At 52.1% G+C, this 16,090-nt stretch overlaps 1 long non-coding RNA gene across 1 annotated transcript; it reads left to right on the top strand.

Annotated features, from left to right (window-relative positions):
• The first annotated feature begins 1,485 nt into the window (after positions 1–1,485).
• Positions 1,486–15,788, top strand: LOC103740020. Its single transcript, XR_607534.1, has 3 exons — positions 1,486–1,742; positions 14,770–14,876; positions 15,200–15,788. It is a non-coding gene; the product is annotated as an uncharacterized LOC103740020 (long non-coding RNA).
• The last annotated feature ends 302 nt before the right edge of the window (positions 15,789–16,090 follow it).

Raw genomic sequence — 16,090 nt, 5'->3', positions numbered from 1 at the left:
TCCATCCATCCATCCATCCATCCATCCATCCATCCATCCAATCCATCCATCATCTACTCATCCACCATCCACCCCTTTATTATCCATCCATCATCCACTTCACCTATCATCCATTCTCCCATTATCTATTCTTCCATTCATCCATCCACCATCTAGTCGTCTGTATTAATCACTCTTATCATCACTGTGGTCAAATACCTAACCAAAACAAGAAAGGAAGGACGGGTTTACTGTGGCTCACAATTGAGGGTGCGGTCTATCATGGTGGGGTGGGCGTGGCGGCAGGAGCAGGAGGCAGCTGGTCGTGTGGCATCCACAGTCAGGAAGCAGAGAGACGGACATTGGTGCTCAGCCTGATTGTATTCAGACCAGGACTCTGGTCCGTGGGGATGGTGGTGCCCACATTTGGGATGGGCCTTTACATCTCACTCAACCCAGTCTAGATAATCTCACACAGACGTGCCCCAAGGTTTGCCTACTAGGTAATTCTAGAATCTGCCAAGTTGACAATATTAACCATCACACCATCCATCCATCTACCAACTCACCATCTACCCACTCACCATCTATCCACCCATACACCCAGCCAGCCATCTATCCATCCACCACCCACTTGCCCATCCATGCGTTCACCATCCATCCATCCATCATCTATTCACCCACCATCCATCCAGCCACCATCTGTCTACTTATCTACCCATCCATCTTACTTTTAATGCATTACAAATATTCTTAGTAATTCAGAATGCATATGAGTAACGATTAACAAGACTTTAATATCAGAAGTATACATTTATTTCTAGAAACAAAGGCCAAGTTCCTGCCCCGTCTGGCCTCTCCCAGGCACTCCTGCAGCACTAGGCTGAGAGACCCCAGGATGAGCCCCAGCAAGGCCCCTCCTTCCCCATCAGGAAAGACGGGGGACAGAATGGAGAGGCATCTCAGCACACGGGTTCTCTCTGCTGACAGTCCCTTGACAGCACAGGACTCACTGCTGCTTCTCTGGCTGAGACCCAGACCCCACCCACCTCGATGTCCAGAGAGTGCTGGCTCCTACATCCAGCTCATCACCACAGACATGCTATCCAGAGGCACTGAGTGCCCATCCCAGGAAGTAGGCCAGCAGAAGAATGAGGCCACCCTGGAGACAGGGGGAAGGATCCAAACCCAGAAATGGGTCTGAACCCATCAGGTCTCAGCCTTGGTGTCATTGGTTGTTTGGGCCGGATCGCTTTGTGGTAACGCTGACCTGAGCACCGAAGAGATGACCCCTAGTCACCACCCCCCCCACCCCCAGGGAAGCCGCACCCAGCTGAGAACTTCTAGACCAGAGGGATTCAGGCCTCTTTCTCTCCTGAAATCCTGTGACTTTTCCCTTGGGAGGGGGATACACAACAGCTCTCTGTTCACTACATCATCGCAGTTGCTATGGAAACCGGGGATTTTCTTTGCATCTTCGTTCTCCTTTCGCTGTCCTCCCTTCCCTTCGTGCGTTCTCTTAACCAGCAAACCCTGCCTGTGGAGCCCAGGGGATTATTATACAAACAGCCGCTGTAACAATGGTCTGACCTAGAATTGTTTGAGAATCAAGTGAGAGGATGTCAAGGAAGCAGGATGTCTGGCCGCCTGCTCTGAGAACTGGGCCTGGAAGAGGGTGGCTAGGGCTGTGGGGGACAGCAGAGGGAGCGGCTGGGCTGACACTGCAGGGACGGGAGGACAGCCAGCCTTGAGGGGTCAAAGAGGTGAGTGGCACACAGTGGGGGTGGGAAGGAGGCGGGAGTGGGGACTGGATGATCAGGAGTGTGGGGTTGCCGGGCATGGTGGCGCACGCCTTTAATCCGAGCACTCGGGAGGCAGAGGCAGGCGGATCTCTGGGAGTTCAAGGCCAGCCTGGTCTACATAGTGAGTTCCAGGACAGCTGGGGCTACAGGGAGACCCTGTCTCAAAAAAATTAAAGACCAACATCGACAGAAAACAAAAGAATGTGGGGCTAAACAGTCTCAGAGCTGCTGCGGTGGTGGGTGGGGGGTTTGTTGACCCAGTAGTGACCATGAGAGGAGGGGCCAGACAGGAGGGAAACAGAAAGCAGGACCATGGGGAGGAGCCAGGTGTGCAGAGGAGAGGTGTGGCCTCGTCTCCTGTGGGAGGGGCCACGTGTGCAGGGTGTGGTCATGTCTCCTGGGAGGAAGGCCAGGCACCTTGTCAGTGGCTGGTGGTCAGGATGTTGTCTGGGTAGAAAAGAGAAGCTACTAGGTACCTTGCTATGCGGTCCTGCATCCCATTCCGAGGCTGGTCACATGGCCATCTCCAGGGAGGCTGAGATGGAAGGGCCAAGGAGGAGCCTCTCTCTCTCTCTCTCTCTCTCTCTCTCTCTCTCTCCCCCTTCTTTCTTTTGAGAAGTAGCCTAGGCTGGCTTTGAACGCCATGTAATCCTGCCTTAGCCTTTAGAGTTCTGGGTTATAAGAATGAGCCACCATGACCACTTTTTCCACTTAGTTTTTGACCAGAGTGGCTGCAGGTGACAGAGCCAGTCTCGGACATGGCTTGCTAACCTTCAGCCTTTGTTAGGTGACCTGTAGTGTCTTGATATGGGCAGCCCTGGACAGCAGGTCCACTTTGGCAAGAGGGACCTCAGTTAGCTCCTCTGCTCAAGGTTGTAGGATGAGGCCTCACTGCAAGGTTCAGAGACTTTGGAGGGAGTGCCACCCACTGTGCAGGGGCCACTGAGTGGTTGGGGCTTCTTCTGGAAGCTGTAACTGATTGGGGTCTCACTGGCAGTGCTGGGCCTCCTGCTTCTCCCAGCTCAGAGGAGGCTGGGAAATATGCCCAGCTACACCCTGCCCTGCTCCAAACCAAGGATTTGTTGGAAGGAGGGAAGGGTGGAGCTGTGGCAGGTCCCTTTGGCACCTGCGAAATCTGTGCTCTGTGACTATCACCTGGTCTTCAACATCCAGCCCAGAATGGAGGCTGGAGAACAGCATCCAGCCAGAGAACAAGCCCTGGGCCGCCTGCCTGACCCTCCCCCAGCAGCCCGTGCTCTGGTCGGTTGCACAGCTAACCAACAGCCTTGCTTGTTCAGAGCCCCCGTAGGGCAGGATGCAGACACAGCTCGCAGGGAGGAGGGTCAAGGCAACAGGGCTGTCCCTTGCCAGCAGGAGTGTGGACCATGCCAGGTGACAGGTGAGGCAGCAGATGGTGGCTGAGGGGGGTGCTAGTCTGAGAAGGAACAGGGAGCCTGTTACCAGGCCGAGCCAGCCTGGGGACAAGGTTAGGGCCTGTGGCTGTCTATGTAGAAAACTCACTACCCGCTCACTACTGCACTGCATGCAAAGGGTCCTTTTGAGACCCCTCTGTAAGTTCAGAGCCGGTCCCCAAACCTGCCTGTGCTTCCCAGGCACCTAGAGGTGTGTTTCCCATAAATCCTGAACCCTACCACCTTGCAGACCCAGTACCTGAACCTGTGTTTTCAAACAAACCCCGAGGTACCTGGATGCAGGACGCCCTTGGCTCTTCCGTTGACTCACACCCAGGCACAGCTTGCCTGGTGCTTGCTGCGGCCAGGCCCTGGTCCCTGCAGGACTGCGATAGCAAAGTGACATTGCCAAGTCCTGCCACACAGCAAGGAACTAAAGCTGGGATGGGAGGTCCCTGGGGCAGGCCACCCAGCTATCTGGGACAGCCTCGAAAGCCTGGTAGGGACAGATGGGCGGAACTGAGGCCTAGGGGCTGGCAGGGTCCCCTGAGTCCCAGACTTTCCAGACAGCGGGTGTCTGAAGTCAGGGTTTTCCTGAGAATCGGGAGGGTGGGAGGAGGGAGAGCGCAAGAGAGACACGGAGAAAAACAGAGAGGAGAGACTCTCCCACCCCCACATGCTCTCATGGAGCCCAGGCTGTCCTTGAACTCACTAAGGAGTCAAGGATGACCTTGACCTCCTGGCCCTCCAGCCTCTACCTCTGCAGTACTGGGATTTTAGGTGTGCACTGCCACACCCTGTTTATATGGTGCTGGGATTGATCCTAGGTCCTTGTACATGCTAGGCAGGCAGGTACTCTACCAGCTGAACCAGTTCGAGAGATTGATGAATTGGTTATAAGGAGTTGGATCAGATGACATAGAGGGTCACAAGTCCAATGTCAGGCCACCAGCTGGAGACCAGAGAAAAAGCGATTTGATGGTTGACATCTAGTGGCCATCTTGCTGGACGGAGTGCTCTCTTTGTTCCATTTAAACTTTCACCTGATTGGGTGAGGCCCACTAACATCATTAAGAATAGTCCTCTCATAGTCCACTACCTTAAACATTAATCTCACTTCTAAACACATCCAAGAAACATCCAGAATAATAGACCAATTATAGACCAGCCTAGCCCAGATGTAGCCCAATCAAGTGAGGCAAAGATGAACCCTCAGAACACCCACTAAATATTTGTCCAATGACTAAACGAATTGTCCTGGGGACGGGACAGCGCAGATAGTGGAAAAAGTTTACGATGCTGAAAGCCTCACCTGCTGTCTGCCTCTCTCTGTGACCTCAGCACTAGGATCTTATCTCGCTGGAGAAGACGAGTCTGGTCCAGGGCCTGCTCGGCCACTCGCCCACTGTGCCCAGCCCAGCACGATGTGCCCCGGTTCCAGCCGGGGAGGCAGAGGCTGCTGGGTCTCAACACCTGCCCCATCTCTGGGGAACTGGTTGACCTTGAGTCTGCATCTGGCTCTTTTGTTACATAACTTCCCTTTCCCAGGGCTCAGAGGATGTGGGCTCAGTGACTGTTCCTTTGTGTTGGGTGATCTTGAGCCAGGGCTCTGGAGCTGGGCTCCTAGGGTGGAATCCTTGACTGGCTTGGCTTCCCTGAGCCTCAGGCACGTAGGATTTTCGGTATTTCAGGGTGTTGCTGTCACAGTGGGTATGCTGAGTGTAGAGGCAGTTCTCGGCCCCATGCTGTCAAAGTTCAGCTCCTGCTAGAAAGAAAGGCTAATAGCTGTCCATAACTTCAGTGCCGGGGGATCTGACACTCTCTTCTGACCTCCGTGGGCATTACATGCACAGGTGTACTTACATACATGCAGACAACAATACATTAAAACATAATTTTTAAAAACAAACAAGGTGGGGACCTGGAGAGATGGTTTAATGGTTAAGAGCACTGACTGCTCTTGCAGAGGACCCGGGGTTCGATTCTCAGCACCCACATGGTGGCTACGAACTGTCCATAGCTTCAGTTCCGGGGCTCCGTCGCCCTCTTCTGACCTCTGAGGGCATTGCATGACATGGGTTCACTTACGTGCATTCAGGCAATACACTCATACACACAAAATAAAATAAAAATATTAAAAATAAACAAAGAAAGCCAGGTGTAGTGGCGCACGCCTGTAGTCCCAGCACTTGGGGGGCAGAGGCAGGCGGATCTCTGTGAGTTCAAGGCCAGCCTGGTCTACATAGTGAGTTCCAGGAGAGCTGGGGCTACAGGGAGACCCTGCTTCAAAAAGACAAAAATAAATAAATAAATAAACAAACAAAATGGACATGGCTCCTGAGGATGAGAGCCGAGGTTGACCTCTGGTCTCCACACACGCAACCCTCAGCGCATACACAAAGAAAGAAACTGGTCTCAGAGGAGGCACACAGTCACTTTAGTGGATGCCTAGAGTGCAGGTGCCCTGTTCACCTCCACAGTGCCCTTGAGAGGTGTGTCTTGTTATCAGCTTTATGTGGGGGAGAGGGGGGTCAGAGGGACAGAGGCTGGGATACAGCCCAGGACATCCCAAGACCCCCTTTGCTGCACACTACAGGGCTCCAGGGCACAATAGGACCCTGTTTTGTCAACCACATTCCCCATGGTGGGATGCCGGATGTGGGAAGTGTGTACTGGAAGAGCTGTGAAGAGCTCGGCTCAGAGGGATGTTGGAAAGGCTCTGCAGAGCCGACAACTTGGGGTCATTCATGCCCTGGATGAGAGAGGCCTTGAGCCCATCTATGGAAATTGTGGTGTCCCATCTCACAGGACTTCAGAGGATGAAGCGAGATGATGACAGTGCCATGCTATGCACTGTCAACCCTCTGACCCCATGGAGGGGAGCAGGTGCGACAGGGCCAGCTATCCTGATCTGGGATCGCTGGGACAATGAGGGTGGTGGTGCCACCTGCTTGTGGAATCTGCCCCATCCTGGTGGCACCTGACCACATGACTCTCACAAGAGGGTGGAGGAGGGTTGCTAGGTAAGAAGCAAGCTGATCACACTCTTGCCTACGTCTACGGTGTCTGTGGGCACCTATGGATGCCACACCAAACCAGGTTCCACATCTCAGCCCGTCCCACACCCTAGGGACAACTCAACACTTTGGCAGTCTCCACACCCTGGCCTGTCTCTGCACACATTGGGTCATCTCCACACCCAGGTCCATCGCCACACCTGGGGGGGTCGTCTTCCACATCCAGCCCATCTCCACACTCCAGGTGTGTCCAAGCTTCTTAAAGAGATTTGGAGACGAATCTCGGAAGTCCCATTTCCCAGCGGAGAAGCTGGTGCAGGGAGTTTGTGTCTGCACACAGCACGGAGGGACGCAGTGGGGACTGGCACCAGAGCCATGCCCTTGCCTTCCCCAAGCTGAGGTCTGCCCACCGCTCTATCCTGGTTCCTCTCCAGCTGCCCTCCCAGGAGGAAGCCCTGAGCACCTGGTGGCAGAGCTCTCTGCAGCTTTGGGGACTCCTGTGTCTTCCCTTGAGCTGGATCCCAGCCCTGGGCCACCTCTGTGGCTTCTGTCCTCTCCTGCTGAAACAAGGACCCCTTGCTGGGAAAGTGGGAATCTGAGCTGCTGGATTGCACTGCCCAGCATGGTGGTCTGGGGGCGCTTGTACCCCTAGGAGCTGTGCTGGCAGCTTCAGGGACTGGTGTGCAGAATGTGTCTCATGCTGTGTTTGTGCAAGGCAGGGATCCTGCTGGATACCCCACCTGGGCAGTATCCTCCTCACCAGGCCCACACATCCTGCAGGACAAGCTGGTTTCTAACTGTGTTGGGGACCAAGCTCCTTTTGGCATGCAAACAGTAAGGTTGTGATATTTGCCCACAAGCTGCCAGGCCCATGGGACTCTGTAAAAGGAGAGAACATCCCAAGATATCCTCATTCCGAGGGCAAAGTAGAGAGAGGTGGGTGGGTTCTCCCCTGCCACACCTGGGTGGGGGCTACAGTTTGATGTATGCTCACCCTGTGTTCTAGATCCCATGGCAGGCAGCCTAGTGTTCCATTCTGTCTTCCAGAGGAGGCTGGAAAGCCTGTTGTTTTCCATGAGTGGTTGTTGCTTTTAGATCTGACTGTGGTCGGGACGTGGCGTGGGACTGAAGAAGGCGGTTTGCTCAGGGCTTCGTCCTGCAGGACCGTGCTGGGCCGCAAAGTCATTTGTTCACAGTGAAAGAGGTTGAAGTTGGGCGTGACAGCACATACCTGTTAGCCCGGTACTTGGAAGGCTGAGGCAGGAGGATTGCCATGAGTTGAAGGTGAGCCTGAGGTACGGAAATGAGACTCTACCTCAACAAAATGACAACAAAGGCCTTGGGCTTCTTTCCTCAGCTCACTGGCCACCAGCCACTCTTGGGAGTGCATTTTCCTTTCTTGATAAGCTGTCCGCATGAGTACAATACCCTCGGAGGTCAGAAGAGGGCGTCGGAATTGGAGTTACCCATGTTTGTTAGTTGCCATATGGGGGCTGGGAACAGAACCTGGGGCCGCTGCAAGAGCAGCCGGTGTTCTGATCTGCTAAGCCATCTCTCCAGCCCCAGTCTATTTCTATTCCATGTCAAACTTAAAAGGCCTCTTCTCCATCTCCTGTCGGCTGCCAAGGCATTCGCCTAACCTGTGCTGTTTTCTCTTAAACTAATTAAATGTCCCTGAGCTTTCAAAATAGAGAAGAGAGGGAGAGAAGGAGAAAGGGAGGGGGGACAGGAAGGAGGGGAAGAGGAGGAGGAGGAAGGGGAGGAGGAGGAAGGGAAAGAGGAAGAAGAGGAAGAGGAAGGGGAGGAGAAGGAAGGGAAAGAGGAAGAAGAGGAGGAGGAAGGGGAGGAGGAGGAAGGGAAAGAAGAAGAGGAGGGGGAAGGGGAGGAGGAGGAAGGGAAAGAGGAAGAGGAGGAGGAGGAAGGGGGGAGGAAGGGGAGGAGGAGGAAGGGAAAGAGGAAGAGGAGGAGGAGGAAGGGAGAGAGGAAGAGGAGGAGGAGGAGGAAGGGGAGAGGACTGACTTGCTTGTTGGAGCGGCACCCACTGGCTGAGCAAACGCTCCCTGGCAACCATTCACACTCTAACATCTTTTTCACTCATTCTCTCTCCCTTTGGAAACAGCTTTATTGAGGAAAAATCAATGCACAGAGCCTCAATGGATTGTGTGCAGTTCGGTGAGCATGACCTGGGTGTGTACCTGGGCACCCTGAGATCTCAGGCACATCCTTCACGTTGTCTCTTTACACCCCAACCCAGGTTGCGGTACAGTGAGATCAGCCCACCCAGCACTTCCTCCATGGCAGTGCCCAACTTGGCACCACGCTGGGTGGCAGGTCTGGAGGCCTTCCTGTCCAAACTTTTAAATTTTACTTATTTGGCCAGGCGTGGTAGTGCACACCTTTAATCCCAGCAGTCCAGAGGCAGAGGCAGGCGGATCTCTGTGAGTTCAAGGCCAGCCTGGTCTACATAGTGAGTTCCAGGCCAGCTGGGGCTACAGGGAGGTCCTCTCTCAAAAAGACCCCCCCCAAAAAATTTTTTTACTTATTTATTTTTATTTTAAAAATATGCCTGCGGAGGTCAGAAGAGGGTGTCAGATCCCCTGGAACTGGAGTTATAGACAGTTGTCAGCCTGCTGGAACTCGAACCTAGGTCCTCTGCAAGAGCAGCCAGTGCTCTTAACTGCTGAGCCAGATCTCCAGCCCCCTTACTTGTTTATTTTATTTTGGAGCTGAGGGAGGAACTCAGGACATTACAGATGTTTGGCAAATACTCTACTGCTGAACGACATCTCTAATCCCTAGCCCAGGGGTTATTTAATTAGCTGACTTGCAGTTCCGGAGGGTCGAACCCAGGGCCTAGCACATGTTAGTCAATGCTTTTTAAAAACAAGCTATTTTTTATTCTCATTTCGGAACCTCTCTAGCGTAGATGCTCCTGGAGAGCGGCACACTGTGGAGCCGCCACTGGCTTCAGCCTCTACCTTCTGTCGATCTTGTTTCAGCAGGATTCACTTCCTTTCTGAAAAGAAAAATTTGTTTTTGTTTTCTGAAACAAAGTCTTGTTATATAGCCCAGGCTGGCCAGAAACTTGTGGTCCATCTGCCTCAGCCTCCTGAGAGCTAGGACAACAGATGTGGGCCACCAGGCTATTTTTCCAAACAGATCTATTTTACTTTATTGCATTCTACTTGTTTATCTATCTATCTATCTATCTATCTATCTATCTATCTATCTATCTATCATCATCTATCTTCCTTTCTTTCTATCTAAATTCTATCATCTATAATCTATCACCTACCTATCTATAATCTATCTTCTATCATCTATCTATCTATCTTTCTATCATCTACCTATCATCTATAATCAATAACCTATCTAAATCTATCACCCATCTATCTATAATCTATCTACCAACTATCTATCATCTATCACCGATAATCTATTGATTTATCTATCTATCATCTATCATTGATAATCTATTTCTCTATAATCTATCATCTGTCATCTATTTACCTATCATCTATCTATCATCTATGTACATCTATCAATTGTTTATTTATCATCTATCAATCAATCATCTATCATCTATCTATCATCTATCATCTATCATCTATCATGTATCTATCATCTATCAATCAATCATCTATCATCTATCTATCATCTGTCTTGTATGTGCACGCACATACCAGGTCGGAGGACAACGTGCAGGAGTTTCCTCTACTATTTGGGCTCTGAGGATCAGACTCAGGTGGCCAGGCTTGGCAGCAGGTATCTTTACATGCTAAGCCAATTCCCTGCCTCTTAAACAGTTTTAAAGCCGGTTCTAGCTTTGCTATAGTCCTACTGTATTTTCTAACAACTTTTTTTTGTGTGTGTGTCTTTTTGAGGCAGGGTCTCCCTATAGCCCCAGCTGTCCTGGATTCTCTATGGGGACCAAGCTGGCCTTGCACTCACAGAGATCCGCCTACCACTGCCTCCCAAGAGCTGGGATTAAAGGCGTGCACCACCAGGCCCAGCTTTGTCTAACGACTTTTAAAAATAAAGCACACCGCATCCATCATCATAGGCTAGCCAACCAAGCACAGCTATTTCCTAACCATTATCCAGTACCCTGTCACACTCAAACGTCTCCAGCTGCCCAACGGAGTTTGTATCTAATCTCCCTAAAATTAGGATCCTCATACCGAGTATGTACTTGTGGTCATCTGCCCCCCCCCGCCGACTGTCCCTCCCATAGCCCACCCTCCTGGCTGATGGCAGGACCACCTTCGTCTCTTCCCTCCCGTCTCCTCACACAGTAGCTGTTTTCTGAACACCTACTGTGAGCTAGACCATGCTACCTACGGCCTGGAAACAGTGTGCTGATAACGACCCTGGCCACTTGAACAGGGGGTCGTGGAGGGGGGTGACAGCACAGAGTGGCAAACCGCCCTCCGACGGGCTCCAACCCCCCCTCCACCCCCGCCTCTGCTCTGGCCGGCTCTCAGTCCCTCCCTCCTGCCCCAGCGGGCTTGCCTGGTTAATTACTTGCCTCTCTCCAATGCCTCCTTGCGCTCCCCAGTGATTTGGTCTCCAAAAGCGTCCTGTCGGCTCCTGAATGCGGCTCCACTCCTGGTGCGGCAGCTGGGCTGAACCCTGGCACGCAGCCAATGTCATTCCCTGTAGGGGGGGGGGGGGGGGGCTGGGGAGTTGGGGTAGGTTTGCAGCTCCCTTCCTTTTATTTTTCTTTTCTTTTTCGGTACTCACAATTGGATCCAGGGTCACACACAAGCTAGGTGTGCTGAGGTGCACACACAGCCCTCTACTTACACACTAAGTTCCCCAGGCTGGCCTTACCCTAACTGGAAACTGAGACAGGAGGATGCAAATTCTAGACCTGCTGAGGCTACAAGATGAGTTCAAGATCACGTGGGTTCAGTCCTGTGCTGCTTTCGGCCTCTGTAGCTCTACAAGGCAGAGCCCAGTGTCAATGTGTTTGCAAAGGAGAAAATACTCACGGGAAAAGTTGGCGTACCTGAGCAGAATTTTCTGTCACAAATGGGGAAGGAGAACTTCATGGAGGTACTTTTCCCTGCTGAACCCAGATCACTTCAGATTTAAACACAAAACCTGGGGCTTGATGACTGCCACCCAGCTCTGACGAGGACCTGAGAGGCAGGTGGCACCACACTGTTGTAGCGCACAGCTCTACGCGCAGCTCTGGACTCCAAGGCGTGCTCCCCACATGACAGGACTTCCTTGCACAAACTCTGCCATTTCAGTATTTAAATTGGGGACTCCGGGGCTCCAGCTCAGAAGCTCAGGGAAGAGGGCTCTTCGGAAAAGGAGTCAGAGCCTGGAGAGGTTGAAGGAGCTCCTCAGATGGGGTAAGGTGCCCTGACAAAAGCCTGTGACTGCGGCACATCCTGTTGGTGCAGGAGCACTGCATGTTCCAGGCCAGCCTGGGCTACAGGCCGTCCTGGGCTGCGTGAGTGAGTTCCTGCCTCAAAGAAAATAGGAACTCAAGAGATGAGATGTGAAGAGCTGTTGTCCCTTCCTCCCCAGCTCCTAGCTGCCTGCTCCCCACCCCCACCAGAGCTGATAACAGATTTCTTCCTCCACTGCCCTCCTTTTTTAAAGTTTATTTTATTGTTTCTATTTTCTGTGTATGAGTGTATTGCCTGCATATATAAGTGCACCCGTGTCATGCAATGCCAGAGGAGGTTGGAAGAGGGTGTTTGAGCCCCTGGAACTGGACTTACAGACAGTTGTTAGCACCCATGTGGGTGCTGGGAATTGAACCTGGGTCCTCTGTAAGAGTAGCCAGTGCTCTTAACCACTGAGTCACCGCTCTAGTCCCACAAATGTCATTTGACATAGAAAGATGTTTGTGTTTAATTATGTGAGAATTAAACATAATTGGGTTGTTTGCTTTGGTGGGTTGGAATGGCCTCATTGTAGCCCAGGCTGGCCGGGGTTCCCAGCTGTCCTCCTGCCACAGCCTCTGCCTTAGCTCTGTCTCCTGTTGCTGTGATAAAATATCCAACAAAAAGAAACTGAAGAGAAAGGCCTTATCTGGCTCATAGCCTGGCCACTTGAAGCCTCTGGTCACATCCCGTCGACAGCCTAGGGCAGAGCCGGGATGAACGTGGGCATGCTCAGTGCATGCTTGCTTTCTCCTCTTTATCCAACCCAGCAAGCCCAGAGAATGTTCTGCCCACAGTGGGTCTCTACATCAATTAAGAAAAGCCCTCACAGACATCCCCAGAGGTCCTTCTTCTACGTGTCCTGGATTGTGTCACGTTGACAATTAACCCTAATAATTACAACCTCCTAAATGATGGGATTACAGGCATGAGCCACCATGTGCCACCGAACATGCATTTCAAAATATAAGAGTGCATTTACGGAGTCTCAGTGACTCAGGAGGGGATCACTCGGTGGAGGGTTTGGGGAGGACTCCTGAAATCTGGCTTCAGTACTCCTTGGCCCCTGAGAAACTTGGGGGGATTTCAGTTGTATCTTTTACTGAATCGCATATGTACACATGCAAGTCAAATGTAAGGAAACACCCCAAAATACAGAGGCGAGCACTCGGGGGGGCAGAGGAACTTTGTTATAAAATGTTAAACACTTTGTTGAATATAATGTGTACAAATGCTCAAATAACAAACCTACAGCTGGACAGATACTTGCAAGTGAGCACCTCTGTCTGCCACCCCACTGGTGGCCTGGACCTCTGCCCTGTATCTCAAGAAAGCCAAGTGCAGTCCCAGGTCATGGGCCTCCTTGGGCTCAGCATACCACCTCCTGGCATTGGATCCATAGGTGTCTGAAGTGGCCCGTGCAGTGAGGGCTCTTGTGGGCACCCCCAGCCCCTCCACCCCACTCCCTCCAGCCCACTTTACAAGGGAGGGAGCTGGAGCCCCAGGTCCCATGGACTCTCTGCAAAGCTTCTCTGAGAGGAGCTGCTGGAGCCAGGGAAGCAAGTGACACCGGAAGAGAGCGTCTGTGGACACTGGCTCTGCAGAGCAGAGCTGCCACCAAGTTTATTTTGGTATTGCAGCAAAGGCAAGGAGTACTGGGTAGCTACTGCTGCATAACAAACAGCCCCAGACACACAATAGACCTCTTATTACCTCATGGTGTCACGAGGTAGGAAACAGAATTGCCTCCCTGAGATCAGCCCAAGGTATCTCCTGCAGAGGAGGCAGCGGTCAGATCTGCTGGCTGAGGCTTTAACTGGCCGAGGACTCTACCTCTAGGTCCACTCTTTGAGCGGTCCAGCCTCCTGCTCTGTGGAAGCTCACATCAAGCAGCAAGTTTGGAGGGTGCAGAGCTCCTCCAAAGGACGGAGGAGGGAGACCCAGCTCCTAAAGGGTTTATTTTTACTTTTTTTTTTTTTTTTTTTGGTTTTTTAAAGACAGGGCTCCCCTGTAGCCCCAGCTGTCCTGGATTTACTATGGAGACCAGGCTGACCTCGAACTCACAGAGGTCCGCCTGCCTCTGCCTCCCGAGCGCTGGGATTAAAGGCCTGCACTACCACGCCCGGCCTATTTTTACTTTTAATTAAGTGTATGCACGTGGGCCTGTGTGTGGTTTTGTGCACGAGTGCACGTGACCATGGAGCCCAGAGTTGTCCAATTCCCTGGAGTTGGAATTACCAGAATTACAGGCAGTTGTGAGTTACCTGATGTGTGTGCTGGGAACCACACTTAGGTCCTCTGCAACAGCAGTAAGCACGCTTAACTGCTGAACCATCTTTCCAGCCCCAAGCCCCATCTCTTTTAAAATATTTATTTTTTTATTTTATGTGTGTGAGTGTTATGCCTGCATGTAGGTAAGTGCACCCGTGTCGTGCAGTGCCCACGGAGGACAGAAGAGGCTGTTGGATCCCCTGGAACTGGAGTTACAGACAGTTGTTAGCTGCCATGTGGGTGCTGGGATCAGAACTCAGGTCTTCTGCAAGAAGTCAGTGTTCTTAACCGCTAAGTCATCTCTCCAGCCCTCAAGCCCCATCTCTTGAGGAACTAAATACCCAGGAATTTCCAGACATATCTTTGAAGCCTGCGGGATCTTCTTCAGGTTGTCTGGGCTGAGTGGTTTCCATGCCTCTTCTAAAAGCAGCAACTATCCAAAAAAGACAGGAATACCTCGAAGGTAGCCAGAACCGAGAGCTGCTAAATAATCTGAGCTCTATTCACCCAAAGGCGCAATGTGTCAGGAAGGACAACGCCTCTGGAGGACAGAGAGCTACAGGAGCCAGTAGGGGGGTGGGGGCGGGGAGTGACTAACAGACATGAAGTGAGCCCTCCAGGAATTCCGTGTGACAGTTTCTGGACTTGGGCACAAGGAGCAGCGGTGGAGACGTGTGGGAATACTAGGGCCGTAACTTCAGGGGTGTTTCCTAGGGGGTGGGAGGACCGGGGACAGTGCCAACTCTCTCTAAGTTTGCTCTCTTAAAGAACACTCAAGAACAGATGTGGAGAAGGCGAACATGTGTTCGCTCTGGGTGGCGGTACACGGCATCAGTACATGTTGAACTTTGTATAATGGGACGTCTTCCCTGTGTTTTGACAATAGGCCTCTGTGAGGATGCGCCTGGGGAGGTACCCCCATCCACCCTGGCCTCAGTCTCCCCAGTGACAGCAGACACGGGGCATTCCTTTGCTGCGGTCGTCTGAAACTAGGTGGGTATGTCTGATTCCATTTGACACCTGGCGACAGGAGCTTGTCCAGTCCCTTGGTTCTGCCCCCTGTGTTTGGAGCCCAGGCCCTTCCTCCCAGGGTAGAGCAGAAGGCTCAGATCAAGCTCCTTCCCACACATCGGACCCTCACACGGGCCACACCCCAGTTACAGTGAAGCCCCAGCTGGCTTCCGTGCCTTGATCCTGGCTTAGGTCGGCCTGCTTCCTCACAGACTCACTCTGTTGGAGGCAAACTCTTTCTTTTCTTCATGGCACTGGCACGACCCCACCACCTGAGCCTGACTTTGTTTTTGTCTTTTTTCCAGACAGGGTCTCATCCCAGGCTGGCCTCAGACTCATAGCAGTCCTCCTTCCTCAGCCTCCTAAATCCTGGGATTATAGATTTGAGCCAACATGTCCGGTCCTGAGTTCAACTTTGGCAAGCCTCTGCCAAGCCTTCAGTGTGGCCACCACAATGCAACACCTGGACATCGGGGCCAGGTGGGCGAGCACTGGACTGCTAGACTTTTCAACCTTTTCTAGGATCAGCCAAGCTCAGCTCTTCTCAGGGTGGGAACTCTGCCTTTGCTCTCCCCAGCCATGAAACTCTTCCCCAGGACTGACCCTCGGAGCAACTGGAAAGAAAAGAGAGAAAATCAAGACCAGAGAGATGGCTCAGTTGGGAAAGTGCTTGTTGGAACAGACATGCATATCTGATTTCAATCCCCGGAACCCTTGTAAAGAAAAGCTCATGTATAGTGTGTGTCTATAATCCTGGCACTGGGTAGGTGGAGACAGGTCGATCCCGGTGGCTCAATGTTAGCCCAGCCTAAACAACATGCCTCAGGTCCCCGTGGGAGACCCCATCTCAAAACACAAGAGAAACTGATCCTAAGGAACAACACCCAAAACTGAGCCCTGACTGTCACACACACACATGTGCACAGAAGTACATGACAGCCATACATATATATGTGCACCTGTACACATGGACATCACACACACACACGCACACACACACATCCAGGTCCACTCACCTATACAGCAGACAGATACCATGTCCTAACTGCGCTCCATGTTAACTGGTCAGTTCTGCCTGCATGAGGCCCTGGAGCCTGCCACCCTGAAGAATTGATCAGGAATCCTTTAAACCCACAGAGCTCTTGCCAGGCCGCCTTACTGTCTGGGGACAAAGGGGCCCTGAGCCCTCACAAAAG

The sequence above is a fragment of the Nannospalax galili genome, unplaced genomic scaffold (genome assembly GCF_000622305.1).
Source record: "Nannospalax galili isolate Female #2095 unplaced genomic scaffold, S.galili_v1.0 scaffold459, whole genome shotgun sequence".
In the NCBI taxonomy this organism is placed as follows: domain Eukaryota; kingdom Metazoa; phylum Chordata; class Mammalia; order Rodentia; family Spalacidae; genus Nannospalax; species Nannospalax galili.
Note: the sequence above shows the minus strand (reverse complement) of the source record. Positions and strands in the feature narration are given on the sequence as shown.